Source organism: Thermobia domestica, chromosome 3, assembly GCF_964235325.1.
Source record: "Thermobia domestica chromosome 3, izTheDome1.hap1.1, whole genome shotgun sequence".
Taxonomy (NCBI): domain Eukaryota; kingdom Metazoa; phylum Arthropoda; class Insecta; order Zygentoma; family Lepismatidae; genus Thermobia; species Thermobia domestica.
In genome coordinates, this window is record NC_137456.1 from 160,564,271 (window position 1) to 160,587,301 (window position 23,031).

Sequence of the window (23,031 nt, forward strand, 5' to 3'; positions counted from 1 at the left end):
TTCGAAACACTAGCAGTTAGATTCCACGTTATAGGTGGTGACTAAAGATCAGTCAGGTGCGTCAGTGTGTGGTAGTAAACTCGAATTAGTGTTAGGTGTGGTAGTCAGTGTGGAAAAAATGGGGCGGGCTGCTGGCATTAACCGCCTTCGCGTAGTTGAACTGTTAAAAGACAAACTAAAGCGCAGATTTAAGGATTAAACGTCAGTTGGAGCGGGTGATGAGTCATTTGCGACATTTTGGTGCAATTTAATTATCAATGAGTACGAAAATAAATTAGAAATGATACACACATCGACACTCGACAGAGATGATAAAGAAAATGCCACGACACAGAAAGATATCTATGATAGCAGTTCAGAGCGAGATGAAGACAGCAGTCCAGAGCGGGAACCGAGAATCGGGAAATGAAACTCCAAACAGTGAAATGTGAAATCATCAGATTATTTGATGAATGTCGTAATCGTTCGTGAAAATATGCCTGCTTGTTTCTGAAGATTTTCAATGAAAGTCGGCTACGTTTTGAAATCCGATAAGTCAACTTCTTTTATCGCTTGGAGAGCCCAGCACTGTAAATACCAGTAATGCACTGATGTTCCATGCTCTCGCGCCTCATCAAATAATCTGATGATTTCGCACTTCATTGTTTGGAGTTTCATTTCCCCATTCCCTTTAAATGAAGTGGAGTTCGTAGACAGCCCGTGTCCATAATCCAAAATAGGTTTGCAGTTACTTAAAGAAATAATTTTCTTATGACATGTCAGAAAGTCCTGTATGAGTTGTATTCTCCTTTCTTTGTATATACTCCGGACTTCCTCGTCCATAAACTGCGATAAAATATCTGTTCTTTTCAGTTTTCATGCTGAAGTTACATCATATTCGCTTTGACTAATGCCTTGTTCCCGCTCTGGACTGCTGTCTTCTTCCCGCTCTGAACTGCTATCATAGATATATTTCTGTGCCGTGCCATTTTCTTTATCATCTCTGTCGAGTATCGATGTGTGTATCATTCATTTTCGTACTTATTGATAATTAAATTGCACCAAAATGACTCATCTTCTGCGCCAACTGATGTTTGATTCCTAAATCTGTGCCTTAGTTTGTCTTTTAACAGTTCAACTACATGAAGGGGGTTAATGCCAGTAGCCCGCCCCATTTTCTCCACACCTAACACTAATTCGAGTTTACTACCACACACTGACGCACCTGACTGATCTTCACTCACAAGTAAACCTTACGTTTGGGTGAATCGAGTTGCTGACTGAGACACATATGAGAAAGTAGTACTAAATGTGGTCAGTATTTCAGTGAAGTTGTAGGTGCGAAGCTCCAGGGGTTTAGGAGATACAGCTACCAGAACATCACATGGAAGTACAGAATAGTCTTCATACAGTTGGAGGTAAAAGTTCTATAAGACCTCTTGTAACGACAAAAGGTGAATAACAAATATATGGGTACATATTAGGATTAGGGAGAAGTCATATAGTAAGGGTATACCTGACGGCGGCCATCTTGAAATCCGCCATTTTGAATTAAGGTTAAGTTTTTAAAATAGGAGTAGGGTCATGTGATACATGATTTAAGGCGCAAATTTAATCAGAAGAACAATGGTGATGTTAATTTTGATTTACGCGCAATTGGTAAAAAGATACAAGGAAATTAAATATTGTTGCAGCATATGTATTAGTCCTTTACCCCACCTTGTAAATTTTGTGTTAATGATAATAATTAAATAAAAAGCAAGTGGATAAATATTAGGTCTATGGTAAGAGTTGCCTTGATGGCTGCCATGTTCAAATCCGCCATTTTGAATCAGACAAAAGTTTTAGACAAAATGCATAACATTGACACCTTATTATTGGCAATTTTTCCATAAATCCAACGGTATAACCATTTTTGCTTTATCATTTAACCAGCATTTGTTATCGCATAAACAAGTTGCTAATTTAAGGAAAAATGACCAAAGTGGAATTGAGTCATAATTGAACTTGGGTCTTTCTTCCAGAAAAGTCCTCAATTAGTACAATTAATATGTAGTTCAAAAAGAGTGCATGACTTGCACAAATGCTCTGCTCACAGTGAGCACACCTGACAAAGGCAATCGAGTTACAGTTGACACATTTGTCGTTAACAATTCCGTCAAAGCAGTAGTCGTAAGGAGCGATCCATTTAATTTTGTGCTGGTTAATGATAAACCAAAAATGGTTATAACGTTGGAGTTATGGTAAAATTTGCTATTAATAAGGTGTCACTGTTATGCATTTTGTTTAAAACTTTCGACTGATTCAAAATGGCGGATTGGAACATGGCCGCCATCAAGGCAACTCTTACCATAGACCTAATATTTATCCACTTGCTTTTTATTTAATTATTATCATTAACACAAAATTTACAAGGTGGGGTAAAGGACTAATACATATGCTGCAATAATATTTAATTTCCCTATAACTTTTTACCAATTGCGCGTAAATCAAAATTAATGTCACCATTGTTCTTCTGATTAAATTTGCGCCTTAAATCATGTATCGCATGACCCTATTCCTATTTTAAAAACTTAACGTTAATTCAAAATGGCGGATTTCAAGATGGCCGCCGTCAGGTATACCCTTACTATATGCCTTCTCCCTAATCCTAATATGTACCCATATATTTGTTATTCACCTTTTGTCGTTACAAGAGGTCTTACAGAACTTTTACCTCCAACTGTATGAAGACTATTCTGTACTTCCATGTGATGTTCTGGTAGCTGTATCTCCTAAACCCCTGGAGCTTCGCACCTACAACTTCACTGAAATACTGACCACATTTAGTACTACTTTCTCATATGTGTCTCAGTCAGCAACTCGATTCACCCAAACGTAAGGTTTACTTGTCAGTACCTACAACGCGGAATTTAACTGCTAATGTTTCGAAGGATAGGTGGCGCTGTCGGAGGAAAACGAGTTTTACACGGGAATAACACACCATACAGTGGTCAGTACTTAGTCCTGTACTGCCGTGTCGTGACAAAACGCTGTAACTTTGGCGAAGAAGTTTTGCGAAAATGAGCCTTAAAGTTTTCATCCGAAAATGTGATCTGTATCGTGTAGAAATAGTGTATCTTGACTTTGGAAACACGTGGTTACATGTAATGTTACGTAAATGCATGTTGTGTGATTAAATTTGGTGAAAATTGATTGGTTGACCATTATTGCCTAGTTACACTGGTTCTACACGATACAGATCACATTTTCGGATGAAAACTTTAAGGCTCATTTTCGCAAAACTTCTTCGCCAAAGTTACAGCGTTTTGTCACGACACGGCAGTGTATATGTCTACCAAGTTTTATGTTGATCCTCGCGTTCGAACCGAAACATGTTCCTTGTCAGTGGAAGCGTGTAGCGATTAGAGTAGAGGGGGGCAAGAGTACGTGGGGGGTAAGGATACGATTCCCTAAAATCAGGTGAATATATTCGCGTATGGCAATAATGCGTCACGTGGAGTTTGATGTTAATAGCGTCTAGAACCTAAACAAGTTTGAGTGTGCTGCGGCAAACTACAAGCTATCTAGGTAATTATTTATGTTTTTCTAATAGTTTGATATAATATTGGGACATAAGTAGTTAATGAATAACTTACACAATTTTATAACGATTTCAAAGTACTATAAAGCGTTAGTTTCTAACTTATCCATTGTTTGACAGAATGGAGTAAATTGACTTTCTTCCAACAGTTGGCTGTACAGCATCATGGGAAAGTCAATTGTGTAGTGAGGGGGCAACGGTACGCAGATACCTTCGGGGCAAGGGTACGCGTGCGTACTCTTGCCCCTTCTGTTCTATGAAAAAGAATCCAATTTGATTTAGAACTAACAATCAAAAAAGAATGTAGATTCCGTTGTAATAGAGAGTGACGGCAAACTTTACGAATACTGGTTTCCATATGTAGCCTCTAACGTTAAGAATTCTGAAGAATCCTGATATTTTCTTATGTACGAGGGATAAATTTTTATTCTAAATACTATTCCTTACATGACAGTATCTAAGGTGGTGTTTGAGTTTTCGAAACAGATAAACGTGTGAGATAGTGACATTTGCAGTTATTGAATAACGTTACGCTTTCTTATTTTGTTCAGGTTTCAGAAATACTACGCTTTGTCCTCTTTTATCTTAAATGTCAGTAGTCTTCAGTAATAAATTTCAATGGGCCTTATGCAGAGTCGTTCTGACGCGTGATTAGTGCCATACTAAAAAGTTCGACTACTGTATGTTTCCTGTAGTGGTCAGTCCTTTAGTAATCATACGTTAAAACGACTCTGCATAAGGTGGTATCAGTCCAATGATTGGTATGGGATTCTATAAAGATATATGAAGCTAACTTAACCTAACATTTGACAATATGTAGCTTCATCAAGGATAGGTCGAGAAGTTTTCAAGTTACCCTTGTAGGTGACAAGCATTCTGTAACTGATGGAATAAGCTGGAAATACGGTATATTTTTATAAAGGGTCTAAATATTATCTGATTTGTTTTTGTATCCTATGCATTTCCATTACTGATATAAGGAGAATTAAGGATTTTTCTTTTCTTTTCTTGAATGAGAATCTGCAATGTCTTTAGGTACAATAAAGCCAGTAGGCCTATTTACCGAAGAAATGGAGAACGAATTAGTGTAATATATCACATTACTGGATCAATTCTTCTATGAATTAACTTTAAAAGATCTAAGAAGAATGGCATACAATTTTGCTGAACGTAACTAGGTGCCCCATATCCTTTAGTTGTGTGAATCGAATGGCAGAAAGAGATTGGACAGAGTCTTTCCGTCGTAGACATTTAACAATTGGTTTGCAACAGCCTTCAAAGACTGGTCTGGGGAGAGCTCGTGGTTTTTGCAAGCTACAAGTTGAATGTTTTTTAATTGTCTAAAAGATCTTGTAAGACAAAACGGCTTTTATCCATGGGATATCTACAACATGTACGAAACTGGAATAAATACGGTTCCTCATAAAGTTCCAAAAGTCGACTAAAAATCAGTTGTGAATAAAACTGTATCTAGTGATTTTGGAGTTAACATAACAGCTGTTTCATGGTGAGTGCATCTGGTTCCTTTATTCCCCAGATATTTCCCACAAAACAAATGAAACAAGAATTATTCGATGGCTCGCCTCCAGGTTCTGTGGGAATATCTAATTCTGGTTCATCAACTCACAACTTTTCGTAGAATGGTTATATTATTTACACAAACATGTGCGATCAAATTCGGTTTCGAAAAAGGTATTTTTACTTGTTGACAATCAGACCTGTCACATTTCAATCCAAGCGATTGATTTCTGCAGCCAAAATAGGATAGTGATGTTGAGTTTACCACCAAATCCCAGTCATAATTTGAAACTATTCGATCGCTCCTTTTTTTTGACCCGATGAAATCCTGATATTCAACTGTGTGTGATAAATGGATGAGGAATCATCCATCCCACATAATTCCAAGTTGCGAGTTTGTTTACTGAGGCTTACTACAAAAAAGACTCATAAAATGCTTCGTGTGGAGTGTTGTACTGTATGGGGCGGAAACGTGGACATTACGTAAAGGTGATGAAAATCGACTGGAAGCCTTCGAAATGCGGGTGTGGAGAAGAATGGAAAGAATTAGTTGGGTCGAGCGGAAAACGAATGAGAGAGTGTTAGAAATGGTGGGTGAGAAAAGAACACTTTTAGATATTATTAGGAAGAGGAAGAGAAACTGGTTGGGACATTGCCTAAGAAGATATTGTATCATGAGGGACGTCCTAGAGGGTATGGTGGCGGGAAAGAGAGGGAGGGGGCGAAGGAGATATAAAAACAGAAAGATCATATGCGAAGACGAAGAAGTTAGCGGAGGACCGTGGAGCATGGAAGCTTCTCAGCTGCGGCAAGTGACCTGCTAATAAAGACAGAATACCTATGATGATGATGACTACAACGCTGCAACCATTGGTATCCAGCCTTCAAGAATCTGGAATTGTCCTACTGAATCCAGATGTGTTCACTGAAGATGATTTTCTTCCTTCTATTGTGGATGTGATAGACTTAAATGTAGAAGCCAGGTCTGAAGACGAAAGCATTCCTGAAGCAAAAAATCAAGCATCAGACCTGAATAGAGTCCAAAATCGTTCATCGGATGATTCACTGGAAGTAAAAAGGGACCCATGCGGTGCATCCAGATCAAACACTCCTTTGCCAGTTGCTCGTCCTCCTCCATCTGTTACCAAACCTTTAAACAGTAACGCTAGATCCTCACTAGAAGCAAGCAAGAGCTCATGCTGACTGCCAACTTTAAACACTCTTCTGTCGGTTGCTCGTTGTCATTCATCTGTTACCAAACCTTCAACCAGTAACGTTAGATCCTCACTAGAAACAAGCAAGAGCTCATGCGGACTGTCCACTTCAAATACTCTTCTGCCGGTTGCTCGTTCTCATTCATCTGTTACCTAACCTTCAACCAGTAACACTGGATTCTCACTAGAAGCAAGCAGGAGCTCATGCGGATTATCCACATCAAGCACTTCTCTGCTGACTGCTAGTTCATCGGTTACCAAACTTTCAACCAGTAAACTAGATCTTAACTGGAGGTAAGCAGGGGCCCATGTGGACCATTTACACCATGCATTCCTTTGGTGGTTGTCAGTCCTCCTCCAACTGCTACCAAGCACTCAACCAGTAGATCTTGATCTTCTCGAAGTCAATCAGAGATTCTGACATCCTCTCCTTTCAAGCAGAACTTACTTTCGAAACGGCGCCCTCCAAAGAGCAAAGGCAAACATCATCTTGCACCAGGAAAGCTACAACCGAAGTTGTAGTTACAACTTTTCAGGTCAGTGAGGAAGTAGTGTACGAGTGTCCATTATGCAACATCATCTACAGTGATCCACCAATAGAAGACTGGATCAAGTGCACACGATGCCATGAACGGTTGTTAATGCTCTTTTGGGTGCGTACTCTTGCCCCTTTGATTTCGTACTCTTGCCCCACATATAGGGGCAAGAGTACGAATTTGAATGTTTTCATTCTATCAGTTCTACTTCCTCTAAGAATAGAGGTATATAAAAGTTGAGTTCACATTTCGTAAAGGAGAGTTCAAGCTTTGTGTTCCATGTAAAAGTTTTCCGTTGTAACTTTTTTTTACCAAAATATATAAGTTTAATTATAATTTGCGTACTCTTGCCCCCCTTTCCTATAGTAGTGCCTTTTTGTTCAACCCCACAACCAGTTCATGTGGTTCTCCATTGCTCCGAGGAAGATTATCTAGGATTTTGTGGATATACCGTAACTATACATAGATTAACATAGAGCAATCGTTTTTCATCATGTTATATATGTTTTTGAGGAGTTACAAGGTTAAAAGTGAGGGGGAACGCTGTTACCCCATTTCCAAAAAAATACCTATGGTGTTCCTCCAGTTCCTAAAATATTACAATGGGCAAAGATAGCCATGGGGACGTCATGACGTCATGCGTTCCCCTACCTTTTCAGGTCCACTTCTACCCCTGAGGAGTAGTAAACATTGTACGGTTCTACTATGAATACTTTTTATGTGTATGATATATAGAATGCATGTGTTTATATATTACACTAATAAGGTTCTTAAGCCTCATGATTTCCGTCCCAGTAGTGGAAGCAGCTCTTTCGTATGACACGGTACTAAGTTTTTGCGATTTATCTTAGATTACCGCAGTTGAGTGTCTGATATTTGAGGGAACCCTACTTCCTTCGTTCATCGATATCCTCACTTTCATGATTCTATCAAATATGTATTATGGTATTGTGTTACAGGCCGGAAAAAAACTAGTCCTACAGGTCCATTATGTAGACTTATATGTCTTTTTAGTGAGGAAAGATTACACAATCAAAACGAATACATATTACTATTTTAATATAGTACATTTTACTCTGACCGAATTTACGTAAATCTCAAACTCAGACAGTATACGCATATTAGAATATAGTAACTTGTTTTGATTGTAAAATATTTTTCTAATTGCGTGACATGTAGCTACAGAATATAACAAGAGTATTAAATCTTCATGCTAGATAGTTCGTCTCTTTGTCATATTAATACTAGTAAATTCAAACTTTTGCTCAGTTAAAACACGCGTTACTGAACATAATGATTTCACTAATGTGGTTGGTGTTTTCAAATTAATTCTCCTATTCGAATGTGGATGTAGATTTTTCGTGTTTATTTTGTAGAGATGACACTGAACATCCATTAACGTAATTAATGAGAGGTAATAATTGTAATGTATGAAAGAATAATAATGCAAATAATTTCACTTATGTTACCTTCCGTTGTTAATGTTTGTGAATGTCGTTTGCGGAGGGAGGGAGTCTGTCGTAGCCTATATGGTTTCGTGCTTTCAAAGCTTTCCAGGAAATCCTAACAAACTCTCACGCATAGCCTAACAGAAGAACGAAGCTGTAGATGGGTCGTTCGATCGATGAGCCTATTTGAGTGAAGAACAACCCTCGTGCTCTCTTAATAAATTGTATTTTTATATCTGAGTTTCACGAGAGAGGTATATATCTTTCGCATAGGGGTGAAATACCTGAGGTGGTTGGATTTAACCTAGATAAAAATTGAGTACTAAAAACCGTATGCAAGTTGTAATTTAAAAGCAAAACAGACTTGTTTTGCTTTTCTTTTGTTTTTCGTGATTTATTTATGTATAATAATAAATTGTTTTTCATGATCTGTAACTTTCTAAAAAAAATATTTTCAAAAACTTTTCATTTCTCGTTACTATTGATGTCTACATCTGAAATAAGTATAGATCTATCTGGCAACTATTTAAAAACATTTAAAAACTGTAAAGTTCATTTTACTTGTAGATCTTATTAGTAGTGAATGTCACTGTATTTCTAATGGATTATTTTTCTTGGAATGGAATAGTTAAGTATTATTTTTAAGAGCATGGGTATGTAAGACAGGTACAATCCTGTTCAGTAATATAGGCATTACTTGTTCTGAAAACGTTTGTCAAAATTGTTAACTTTATGTTCCCTCAAGAAAATAATCCAGCTATACAAGCGTCCAGTTTACAGTGAATATTGCCTATGTGTCCATCTACATAATCCCACATATCGTTCTGTATCTTGCAATACGTCGTATGTTAAAATTTGGGTATTTTTAGTTAACACCAGTATTGGATCTGGGGGCTTTTGTTTCATCACCTGGCGAAGTATCGTATATATCCGGCTAATAATAGCAGTGTTATAGAAAAGAAATGTAGAAAAACTATATAGCTCATCCTGTTTAAAAACTGTAAAATGCAAATCAGTTTTTTCACTCTCCTGTAAAGTTGTAATTTTCAACATACGACTTATTGCCAGATACAGAACGATATATAAGAGCAAGGTGACCAAGTTGTCAGTTTTTAACTGCAGTTGAAATTCTTTACACATTTATGTTAAATTTATCTAGAGACTGTTCTACTGGAACCCGATTCCGCCAAGATGCATACCGAATCCAACCTATTCAAGTTTTGAATGTTAAAAGATCATGAATGGCATAGAAGATTACTGAAATACTTGGGAATAGAATATTATTAGAATAGTACAAATATAAATAAATAACATGAAAACTGAAAAACCAGGGGTAAGAATCTTATTCGTCCACCATTCCTCAGAACACATTCCATGACTTTGCGTTTAATTTTCATCATTAATAAGTTTTTAGTCACGTTTTGATTTTCTGTAGTTTGGAAAATCAAGACGGTTAAGGTATTTAAATATGGTCCGATGTAATTTTGAGTTTTAATTATCATTGCATTTTATATATATTTTAATATCATAATTAGATCATAACTATGAGTTTTGTAGAACAATACATCGAAATTTTAAAAGTGTGCGCTTAGTGGACTTCTTGCTTTGCAATGAGAAGATCCGGGTTCGAATCTGCATGCTGACAGTCCTGACTAGAGATGTCTGCAGGTTGTTCCTCAGTCTACCCAGCTAATTCCTACTTTTAAACATAGACTCTGGCTGACTTTATTATATTTATATTTTCGTTAATGCAGTTGACCTTGCTGACTATTTGGAAATTGGTTAGATAAATAAATATAGCACGAATAGGAAATATTTTCAAAACGTTATATTTTAGGAAATGTTGAAAATATATGAAAATAAAATTTATACATTTACTTTCAATTTCTAGCATTTTAATATATGTATAAAATCATTAAAATATCTGTAACCGTTTTTGACTGTTTTTGATTCTACAGCACCACATCTGCCTGTTGATCCCTTCATCAGTTTTGTAGTTTGGACTTCGGAAAGCGATCATCAAAATTTATAGTTTGATGCTATTAAAATTAGTTTATTGAAAATAACTGTCCAAAGAATGATTCTAATAATTACTTTGTTCTAATTGCAACAGGCATTATGTCATACGCACAGCAAAATCAGCATTTTCCCTAACGACGCTATATAACTATTTCTGTGGAATTTTACAAGGATATGAAAACAAAAATGACATTAATAACGTACATGTCGCAGTGAAATATTTAGTACGCTCACAGATACACATTTTGAAGTGCATCAGAGCATGTAAATGGTTAGAACCCACTAGTGGTTCCGAATTTTATTCTCAGTACGAATAGGAATTTTTCAGTGCATTGTGAAACAGTTCATGAAAGAAACAATGGACTGTCGGTCAAGAAAGCCAGACAGTAATAGTGTTGGAAGTCGATAAATTGATCACGATGCTAACAAACTAAAGAGAGTGGCATCGTCAGTTCCAAAATCTTCGTCGGTTGAAGAGACTATACTTATTTACTTACTTAAACGCTATTTCATACCAGTTTGCGACACAAAATCATAGAAATGCAAAGCAAAGAATAATTGGATAGTAGAATGGGATGAAATTTATTATTGCGTAACTGAGTAATTTTTGCAATAAAAAGTAATACAGGGTGGAGCAAATAAAAGTGGCCCGGAGGAGTGGATACGATTAGACGTGAATGTATGCATGGAACCTCACCACGTTACGCGCACACCGCGTGCACGCACACCACCGATTCAGATCTTAGTGACGGCTGTATCAGTGTGAGTTGAGCAGTGCACAGGTGAAGGTGGCACTCACAGTGCAGCAGAGGGTGTTCGTTGTGGAAAGTTACTTGAAAACAAATTCGTGGAAAGAGTGTGGTCAGTTGTTTGTTCATGAATTTCATGGTGTCAAAGTGCCAGCAAAGAGTGCAAAGCAACAATTAGTCAGAAAATGGCGTCAGACAGGATCTGTTTTGAATAATACAAAAGCATTCCGAAATGTGTCCAAACACCTGAAATTGTGGCCATTTTCATTCATGTGGTCATTCAAGAGATGAATTGTGTCATCTTCAACATCTGCTATAAGCAGGTTAGCGAACTATTTCCTTTCCTTTACTGTGTTTCTTTATACCCTGGAACTCTGTTCTCCTGGCCACTTTTATTTGCCTCTCTCTGTATTTCTTTTTCCTTTATTGCAGAACCGTTCTCTCTCACACATATAGTTGAATATTCCGTGATAAATGAACCCTTGAAACCTCGACGTTTCCTTTTAGGTCTCATAAGATGAACCAACACTACTACAGACCACAGATCATATTACTGGAGAGTGGACGTAGAATTGAGACAGAGAGATCATATACATTTTGATATTTAATTGTATTTGAAAATAAACCATCTCTACGAGCTTTTGAGATGCTGGACCCCGACCTACTTATCGAAAACTAGATCTAGCAAAAATACGGGACTTTCCTGCCATTCTATCTTTCATAGTTGTTTCATAATATTGACTGAAAATATTCGGGTTGCTACACCCTTTGTTTTTCATTGATATGGGTAAAGAAAAAGGTTCTGCTTAGAACGTTTATAACATCGAAAAACGAATTTTATCTGAGCAGCATTTGACAAATTATTATTATTATTTTACGAAGTTACTGTATTTTTATCGCTTGCTTGGCAGCGTAATTGCAAGTTTCCGTTTCTTGCGGATTCTGTACTTAATTAAAAAGTTTTATATGGTCATTTTTAACCATTTCGGAAACCTCGGATGAGTTTGGCACATGCTCATTTAGTTGATCGCGTATCTTCCCGTCTTTGTCGTCTTTATCATCACATGGGTTGTGTTTTTGTGTACTCTTCCCTATGACTGCCTCTAGATAACTGAAATCCAGTTGAGACTGAACTCTTCTGTTTCAGTTTTTCCAGCAATAAAATTTCTTGTACTGTAATTACTTCGAATTATCCTAACGGGAGTTTGAAAAAGCTCGATTTTTAGTATTGTTTTCAGTACGTGTTTCAAGGAGAATAACTTTTGTTTGAATTATCCAAGTACGAATGATGTGCTCTCCTTGCCCCCACAGAACTCCCTATTATGGGGCCCCGGGAAGTTACCCGAAAATTTTATTAGCAAGGTAGGTAACTAGCAAGCGTCGTTCGTTGAAAGGATCATGTTAAAAGCAACTTTTCTAGGAAAACCTTTTCTTTATTTTTTTTTCTCGTCTGGGGCATTTTTATGAAATAGCCATCGTTTAATTTGAGTTCTTCCACATTCAGATTAAATGTCCAATGGTTATAAATCAATATAGCTGGAGGTAAATAGTGTGAAATAAAATGTAAGGTAGGTAATGTCAGAAAGCACATCAAATGGAACACTCTGCTTGCTTCAGGGTCCCCTATCATGGGGCACCGGGGGCCACCCGAAAATTTTTAATAGAAATTTTATACTGATTGTAGAAATGATTATACGGAAACAAACAACTTTTGTAGAAAAAACTTTTCGTGTAGGACACCTTTTACAAAATGGTGTTCATTTACTGTGTTTTATCTGCTGTGCCAGAATTCATGATGAAACGGTGACCATTTCACAAATGGTGTTCCTGACTAAATTCTTTTTTCCTACAAAAGTTTTGTATGCTTTCCTACGATGATTTTAATGATGTATCAAATTCCATTCCATTTTAAATTGTCGAACGGCCTTTAGGACCCATGATAAGTCCTCTGACATTTTCACATTTCACTTTTTGTTTCATCCTTTTTTCCTCTGAGATATAAACTATTTTTCACTGCTGCTGAATATATATATATATATATATATATATATATATATATATATATATATATATATATATATATATATTGCAATGTAAATTTAAACTTGTATAGCAATTACGTAAAAACTAAAATCTTTAACAAAGGCTAAAAAAGAAATTTTCATTACTGTAATTATCCTGTTAACACACAAATATTATAAATAAGCTTATTTTTCATGTGTAATAGTTGTGTTCTAACAGTTAGTTGCTTCCCGAAAAACATGAATTTTTTTTCTATTTTGTGTTCATCTAAATGAATAGAAGTGTGTTAAGATTTCAAGGCCAGGAATCGCCTTGGTAGATAGGAACTAACCTTTGGAAAGAGAGGAAGTATATAAAGAGGCTCTCTGTTTCTGGATGACATTCATGTGTTGTAGTTTGTCTTCCTTATAGATAACTTCTTATCTGATGTACAATGCTAAGTCGTTTTAGTTGTAGGACGTAGTTTTCTCGCGTATGCAGTCTTATGATTCTAGTGGTAGTAAAAGTTTGTTCTTCCTTCTTTAAGAGAACTGTAGCTTAGCAAATTATTCATTATGTGATTTACTTACAAAAGGAATATATGCTTAAATAAATTCTGTATTTGGGAATTGGTTTTTATGCTTATAAGTTGTCGACTAGTGTATATCATGCTTTTCATGCTTATTTAACAAAAAGACAGAGCAACCACTCCTCTGTTTAGTAAGTTACACCCAGTGGTAGCTCACGATTAAATCTAGTATGACTCGCGGGGCACACAAAGTGACCATTCTCTCTAAGTCTTCCAAGGATTTAATTTTCTGATGGACTAGGAAATATATCTGTACTTTCGTCTATTTTCCTCCCTAAGACAATAAGATGCCAAAGCACGATTTTCTTAAAATATACTTCAAGTATTTAATCTTGGTCGCAGAGGAACCCAGACAGTTTGAAATATTAATGAATGCACGGAGTACACTAAGATAATACGAATATACAATGTAATGTCGTTCCGAAAATTCTTTATTGGAATTTCTGCTTGGAAGATAAGGAAGGTCACGGGTCTCATTATGCTATTAGCGATTACGAATTGAAGGTGATTACTGATTACCGAAGTAGATTCGCGGAAAATGACACAGAGGAACATTGGACCATTTGGAGGAACTGGGAAACGTAGAAAGATGAGTAAATTGAATGAGCACTAAAGAAATCAGTGTCTTGAGGACTGCTCTACTCTCTATATAAAAGCAATCTATTTTACACACACACATGTAAGAACACCTTAATTTTGTTTGGCAACAGACAGATTTTATCAGTTGTTGAATCACGCTTCTGTTCCTAAAACGATTGTGAGGTGCTTCATGGCTACAGCTTACTCAATCCAGGCAACTTCAGGTGATTTAGAAAATTGACGAAATGTACGATAAACATTTTGTTTATGTTAAGCATTGGTCAACAGCAAAAACCTAATCACGTTAATGACAGTAATATGAATAAACAATACTGCAAAAGTTACATGTATTGCGATACCAAACCCTGACCTATCCACCACACATAAGGACCTATCCATCACTACCTTCAGTCTTTTTCATCGTTTAAAGTTGTTCTTCGTGTAGAGGCGAGTCTTTGACAACCAAGACAGTGGTCATATGTTACCTTCCAAGATTTTATCAACCCAAAATCGTAATGTTTGTTGCTGGGCTTCTACCTAGGTATAGTAGTAGTCCTGTGGTAGTTATGGACTTTATTCAGTTCAGCTTCAAGCAACTTATGGTAGTTTACTTACAGTTACAAGTACGGTTTAAAATCCTACATTAATTTCAGTGACCCAGTGTCAGGGTTTTTCAACCTTTTCCAGTCTGGAATCAGCGGCCCCGATTTCTGTAGTACTTTTGGGTGAGGGGAGGATTGTGCTTAGGTAATAGAATATGTGTTGTAAGCAAAAATCGAAACAAATATATCCAGATTCAGGGGAACTCAAACAAACTTTGAAGGGGGCCGGCTGTAGTACTTTTGGGTGAGGGGAGGATTGTGCTTAGGTAATAGAATATGTGTTGTTAGCAAAAATCGAAACAAATATATCCAGATTCAGGGGAACTCAAACGAACTTTGAAGGGGGCCGGACCTCCTCGGTTCCTTATGATTAGAGTCTACGTCTTGATTCTTTCGAGCTTCACGGAACCCTAAAGAATATCGAAAATTCTTATGAGATTTTAGATACAAAACAAACTTTTTTATACAGAGGTAGTAAATCTGATACAAATTTCCTTTTCTTCGAAAGCCCCTTAAGACTTGAATTCTAAAATGTTGTCAGCTTCGTTTTCATTTGAATCCGAGAACATCCTTGTTTAACTCAATCATATAGTGAAGAGTGACATGAGCTACTTGATGCTTTATCCTAAATTTCAGAATGTCTTCCTTACATCCTTAAAAATTGCTAAACTATATGGAACAGTTCAGTCTGATACAAGAATTTGGCAACTCGTAGGTTTATTCATTATTTACCAGTGGGTCGCAAACCATAGGTTGAGAATCGCTGCAGTATATATCAATTTGCCATTTAAATAGCCTATATACGATATGTATTGCAGATAAACTAGTACACCAAGGGCAAAGGAATAAAGAGTATATAAAGGACACTCTTAAATCAAATTGAAATTCAACTTTAAAATTGCACACATTTACTTTCCACTAATATCAAGTTATTTCGCAAACATATACAGGGTGTTTCAGATAAAACGTGCAGTGCTTATAAATCCGAAACGGCTGAGAGCAAAAAGATGAAACAAAAACTGAGATAGGAAAATGTCATAGGGCACATCACATGGTGTTGTTGTGGTGACCCCCAGGGCCCTCCTTCAAGGGGGCCCAGGGGCCAACTTCAAATTTTCAAATAGGAACACGTATTGAATCATACCTCATTCAATAGTATTTGAAAAACGAAACAACTTTTGTAGGAAACAATTTTCCATTTGGGCCACCGTTTTCAAAATGGCCGCAAAAAGTGGGTCCTGTATCAGATAAAACGTCCAGTGCTTATAGGCCTAAATCAGAAACGGCTGAGAATAGAGAGATGAAACAAAAACTGAGATAGAAACGATGATAAAACATATCAAGTGGTGTTGTTGTGGTGACCCTCAGGAAACTCCGTGAAGGGGGCCCAGATGCCAACTTCAAACTAATACAGGACTTTTTGCGGCCATTTTGAAAACGGTGGCCCAAATCAAAAATTGTTTCCTACAAAAGTTGTTTCGTATTTCAAGGACTATTGAATGAGGTATGATTCAATACATGTTCCCATTTGAAAATTTGAAGTTGGCCCCTGGGCCTCCTTGAAGAAGGGCCCTGGGGTCACCACAACAACACCATGTGATGCGCCCTATGACATTTTCCTATCTCAGTTTTTGTTTCATCTTTTTATTCTCAGCCGTTTCGGATTTATAAGCACTGGAGTTTTATCTGAAACACCCTGTATATATAACTAATTAGCCTCACTGTTTGAGTATTCTTTAAAAAGCGTTGAACGATACATATGTCAAAAGTGTAAGATTCAGTAAGATATATATTAACGGAATCCATGCAAAGAATAGACATAGAATTTAATATAATGATTGAAAAATGACAAAATGATTAGAAAGGCTAAATTTATACGTACATATATGTCTACACGACAATTTCATTGGCAGCTGTTTATAGAAATGCAGTGTCTTTGTAATCGCATCCAAACTGCAAAATCGCCAAACCTACGAAGTTAAGTTACGACTTACATTGTTTTCGTTATCATAACAACCAATTCTAAACCTTCCACTCTCCAGCTCCGCGCAGCGTCTGAAATAAAGCACTCATCGTACTTGAATCGACGTTGGAACTAAAGCAGTGGAACAATCAGTGGTGCCCAGTGTTTGAAGTGGAAAAAAAAAAAAAAAGCAGTGGAGGTATGTTTTGATTTTGACTCGACATACCGGCTATCTAAATGTTAAAATACAGTGAGGGCATGTTGCCTAAAAGATTGCATTTATATTTACATAATGACTAAAAATCATTGGAAAGTTTCTCTGTAGTACGGGAGGGAGGAACATGGAAAAACTTTGATCCCTGCCAACAACTCTGATTTTCTAAAAAATATCCTTTATGTTGCATTATAGAGAATTATTCACGAAAATGTTCAAAAACTGAGTTTTTATATTAACAATTTCCTGCAGGAAAACTGCCAGACCCCCCATTCAACTGAGGGGTATTACAAACCCCCGGGAGATCCGCCCATGCTCAAAACAAAGACATTTATATGCATTAAGGCAGGAAGACACACACATACATAATAAAGAAACAATTCAATATGGAACATCAAACTATAAACTAGATGAACTTCTTGAAGACACTTCATTTTAAAAAACAAAATCTAGGAAAAAGATAAAAATGTCGGTGTTGTCAACTTAAAAATTATTTCTACACAAGAAATAAAATCTTTTTATGTTCAAAGCTATTCGTCAATTACTGTGTATAAAATGGATTTATTAAAGGTATTTAGCATCTACTCTCCAGTGACGTATGTCTTGATCGCTGTAAAACCAGAGGTGGTATGCCTTCATCACTGAAAAACCAGAGGCGGTATAGCATATCACTTCATACCATTTCACTTCGACCACTGGTGGTGCTAATAGTGGATTTTAATATGGAAATGCTTTATTTTATGTAACAAGTATTCGATGGTAAAAGAATGGATGCAAATCAACATGAAAAACACGCTGTATTTTGAAATCCAAAACATTTCACAATTAAAATAAATAAATGAATTAAAACTTGTGTGAATCGCCGAGGCAGTCGCATCAATCAATATAAGATCGCCGCTGGTTACACCCAATACTGGTGGAAACGCTTTCAAGAACGCGTTATATACATTGCCCAATTCAGATTGTGATTCATGGAATTACTAGTTCTGTATAAATTTAGACTTAGTAAATACTTATAAACAAATACTGGTATTCAAATTTATACTCAATTTGTACAAATATATTTTCATAAACATTATTAACTAACGTAAGATTGATCAGTACTATCAAACAGAAAAAAAAAGCTTCTTCTTCCATCGCTATAATTTTGCTATTTACAGGGTTTGTATGATAAGTAATGAGACCAGGTCTGGAAACATTGTTTTATTGATCTGATCTGTACAGGGACTTAAAAGCTTTCGAAGTACTCTCCTCTTGCGTCGATGCACTTCTGCAATCGATGTTTCCACGCTGCAAACGCCCCCTGGAAGTCAGCAGCCGGCATGTCCTTTAGAAATGTGGTCACGGCTGCTTGGATGGCTGTGACGTCTGCAAAACGGGTTCCTTTCAAGCGTGGCTTCAGCTTCGGGAAGAGGAAGAAGTCGGCCGGGCTCACATCTGGGCTGTAGGGTGGTTGTGGAAGGACTTCCACCCCAATCCGGGTCAAAAAGGAGGTCACTAAGAAGGCGGTGTGGGCAGGGGCATTGTCGTGATGCAACTTCCACCGGCTAGCGATCGCCGGTCTTTTCCGCTTGACGCTCCTGTGCAGTCTCTCAAGGACTTGTTTGTAGAAGGCGGCGTTGACGGCTTGTCCTTGGGGTACAAACTCCTTGTGAACCACCCCCACATTGTCAAAAAAAAACAATCAACATTGTTTTCACCTTTGACTTCGACATTCTGGCCTTCTTGGGGCGCGGGGACGCAGGAGTGTGCCACTCCGCGCTTTGACGTTTCGTTTCAGGGTCGTACTGGAACACCCACGACTCGTCACCTGTTATGACGTCATCTTCAAAGTTAGGGTCACTGTTCATGAGGTTCAACAGTTCCTGACAACAATCAACACGTCGTTGCTTTTGTTCGTCAGTCAACACTCGCGGCACCAGTTTCGCACAGATTTTTCTCATTCCCAATTGTTCCGTCACAATCTTGTGCACTGTTGTGTGGTTCATATCGAGTTCATCAGCAATCAATCTCAACGATAATCGACGGTCTGAGTTCAGGAGATCCCTCACTTTTGCCACAGTTTCGTCCGTAGTCACTGTTGTCGGGCGTCCAGCCCTCTCCAGATCCTCAACGCTTTCCCGGCCGTTCCGGAACGCACTGTGCCAACGAAACACCTGGGCTTTGGATAGGGCTTCCTCTTTGTAGGCCTCCGTGATGAGAGAAAGCGTCTGAGTAGCCGTTTTCCCCAGGCGAACGCAAAATTTGATCGCATAACGCTGTTCGATGGAACCCTCCATGTTTGTTGATTTTCCGCCGTGACAAGAATGTTCACAAGGGCTTTGTCCAAGGCTTGTCCGCGCTCCACTAAGGCTCGGAGCCAACTGACGCGCGGTGCGTTGCTTTGCTCGGACCCCCCCCCCTACATCCTCCATCACCGACAAACCCGCTCCAGCGACACGCGCGCCGCGGCGCGGCGAGTCTCATTACTTATCATACAGACCTTGTATATTCATATTAATACAAGCCCCATATTTTATAATTGATACATATAGTTCTGTTTTCAAGTTTGATAAATGTTTGAACCTGACTTCAGATTATTATGCCAAAATGTTATTAGCTTTAAGGACTCTAATAGATTCATTATATATTTCATTGAAAGTATTAATTGGGTATTGAAAGTTTGAAAGATGAATTAGTGTTTTTAATTATAAATAACTATTGATTTTCCACTTGATACATCGACTTCATTTTAGTGCACGGTGACTAAGTGGTAGAGCCCACAAGCTCACCTCTAGTGCGATTGGTTCCCGGTTCAATTCTGAGGATTCTTCCTGGTCTCCTAATTCTCACAGATTTTTCTCAGATCATCCATTTTCGGTAAACTTGCCTTCTGTAGTGTAAAGGGTATACCGTGGACGTTAAACTGAAGCTTTAATTTCATCTCATTTTACGTTGTCTGATATTACTCATAAGGTATTTTTATATTTTAGATATTGAATCAAAGAAATTTAGTTTCGAAGTTGAAATTTATCTTCATCTCAGAAATTTAAAAGTTAAAAGACAACATTATGAATAAGTTAACATTATAAATCTGCATCAGAGCAATTGCTTGACGTATGTTTTGCTACTATGAATCCTAACTGAGTTAACTACTATAAACACGTGTTTTGATCCATGGAAATCTTGTGTTTTGCGGAGATATTCTCTCGGGTATATTAAGCTGGGGAGTGAGTGGGGTACGATCTTTTAGAAATCTTGACTTTGTATCAAAATTAAAATTTGTAATATTGCTTGTACGTTAAAAAGATGCAGGTTAGTTAATCTATATATATAAAATTGAAAAGCACTAAGTTTGTGACTCTAAATCTCCTGAACCGCCCGAACGATCTCGATCAAATTTGTAAACATGGATAAGGTTCGAGGCTGGGCTGGTTTTAGGCTATTCACTTTAATGGTAGAACTGAGGGGGGTATAAGAAAATAAATAAAACTTAATAACTCCTGAACCACTCGACCGATCTTGATCAAATTTTCAACATAGATGAGGTTCAAGCCTGGGATCGTTTTTATGATTTAAATTTGACGGAGCAACGTAGGGGAGGAAAAGAAAGGGGAGATATATATAAAAATCAATTTATATAAGACTGAAAGTGACTATTTTTGTAACTTAATAACTTTTGAACTACCGGAACGATCTCAATCAAATTTTCAAGATACATGAGGTTCGGATCTGGAAACATTTTTTGTAATTTTACTTTAATGGTAGATCCTAGGGGAGGAGAGGGGGACGTATAAATAAAAACTAATAAAACCTAATAACTTTTGAACCACCCAATCAATCTCGATCAAATTTTCAGCATATATGAGGGTCGAACCTTGGGTGTTTTTTATCGTTTCACTTTGACGAGCCAACCTAGAGGAGGGGAAGGGAGAGATATATATGTAAAAAAATTAAATTAAAAAAAATGAAATTTTTGAGCTTTACGTCCCACAGTTATGCCGGTTAGGCTAAAGGAGACGGTGATGATGAGTAATGAATGAAATGGTGGAATGAATAAAGTGGGAGGAAACGGGAGAACCCCGAGAAAACCCACGCACACGGTGTTTGTCCACCGCAAACTTCACTTGGCGGGAGCAGGGTTTGAACCCGAGACCCCTAGCGCCAGAGGTGAACGCTCTACCACTGAGCCACCGCGGCCCCAAATTAAATTTAAATGACTGCCTTTGTGACTTCATCACTCTTGAACCACCCGACCGATTTCAAACAAATTTTCAACATACATGAGCTTAGGGGCAGGGATTACTTTAGGCTATTCACTTTGACGATGCAACGTAGAGGAAGGGGAGGGGGAGAGAAATTTAAAAATGATCAAAAATGACCTATATTAGTGTTGAATCCATACTTTTCGGGATCGATGAGAGAAACAGTGACACTTCTGATGCTGTTTCAATCCAAGTTCATCCCTGATAGTCGGGGAGGGGGATAAACGTTTAAAAATGATTGAAAATGATTAATATTAGTGTCGAATCCATAGTTTTAGGAGTAGCTTATATTAACAGTGACAATTCTGATGCCGTGTGCCGCAGCACGGAGGAGTCGGAGGGGGAGCTATATAATAATAATAATAATAATCAAAAATGACCAATATTAGTGTCTAATCTATAGTTTTCGGGATCATTCAGATGAACAGTGACATTTTCGATCCGATTTAAATCCAAAATCAGTCCCGCCACTTGGGGGGGGGGCGTATATAAAAATGATCGAAAATATCCACTATCAGTGTCGAATTTATAGTTTTCTGGGTCGCTTAGATGAACAGTGATCTTTCGATCCCGTTTAAATTCAAATTCAACTCCGCAACTTAGGGAAGGGGTTATATAAAAGATCGAAAATGACCAATATTGGTGTCGAATCCATGGTTTTCGGGGTTGCCGAGATGATCAATGATCTTTCCGATGCTGTTTAAATCGATGCCATTAAAAACGAGTAAAGCATATTCCACGGGTACTAAACACGAGATACGGAGTTGTGCATGTAAATTTTCATTTCAACCCAGCAAAGCGGGTAATATATGCTAGTTCTGTTCTAAAAGAGTGTTAGACTAAGTTCAGACTAGAGTGTAGTTTCAACATGTTACTCAATATGTTCACGCCTTTCTTGCACAAGTGCAAAGAAACAGGTTTATCAACGAAAATGTGCTGTCTATCCAGAGTAGTTTTAAGCTACTTTCTGTAGAAGAATGTCGAGCAATTTGTGCCTATTTAATAATTTATGTTCTTTGCACAGACAATACAAAAAAGACGCAAAATTTTGGAAATGTGAAATTTTAGAAAAAGGAAAACAAGAAAATGTAACTCTTAACGTTAAAAACTTTCGGACATTCAGGCTTGAGAGTATCGCCTAATATTTTGAACTTCTTTCTAGAATTAGACACAGCCGTATAAAATAAGATACAAAATTCAGAAAATCAATATACGATGAGGAATTTTCAGCTGGTTATAATTTTCCAGCGATAGAAACTACAAATAGACAATCAGGCACGTAGACAACGAAAACAAAATAGTCTAATAACAAGAAGCGAATTTAAGGAGGCAATACGGTTCTAGAAGGAACAAGAAGCCATACCTTCAAGTGTTTCAGGGATTTGGACTAGAATTCAATATAGTTGTCTGTTCTACATCTTCAAACTGGTTATCAAGGGGCAGAAATTACATAGTTAACTTCCGAACTTCCATATGAAAACATGAATAGCTGTGGTTTTTATTATTATTTTTTTTGTATTGTTTGTTTGCAATTAAATAATAATAGGAATATTTAGAATATTGTAAGTCATGGAATATGAGCTTTCCCATTTAAAAGCCAACATTTCTGGGTATAATCATATACAAGTTACGTATATCAGACAATACAATGCAAAATTGTAAGGAGGAGTATGCCATTATAATTGATTATACGAACGGGGACTCAAAAGAAGCGAGATTGAAAGCGCGCTGCCATTCCTAGGTGTAGGAAAGAGTTCTCCCACTACATAGATCTAGTAGAAATCTTCCGAAAT

At 37.3% G+C, this 23,031-nt stretch overlaps 1 protein-coding gene across 4 annotated transcripts in view; it reads left to right on the top strand.

The window, feature by feature from the left end:
• Positions 1–23,031, top strand: part of pns (DENN domain containing pinstripe) — a 284,119-nt gene that overhangs the window by 89,726 nt on the left and 171,362 nt on the right. The window lies entirely within an intron of this gene.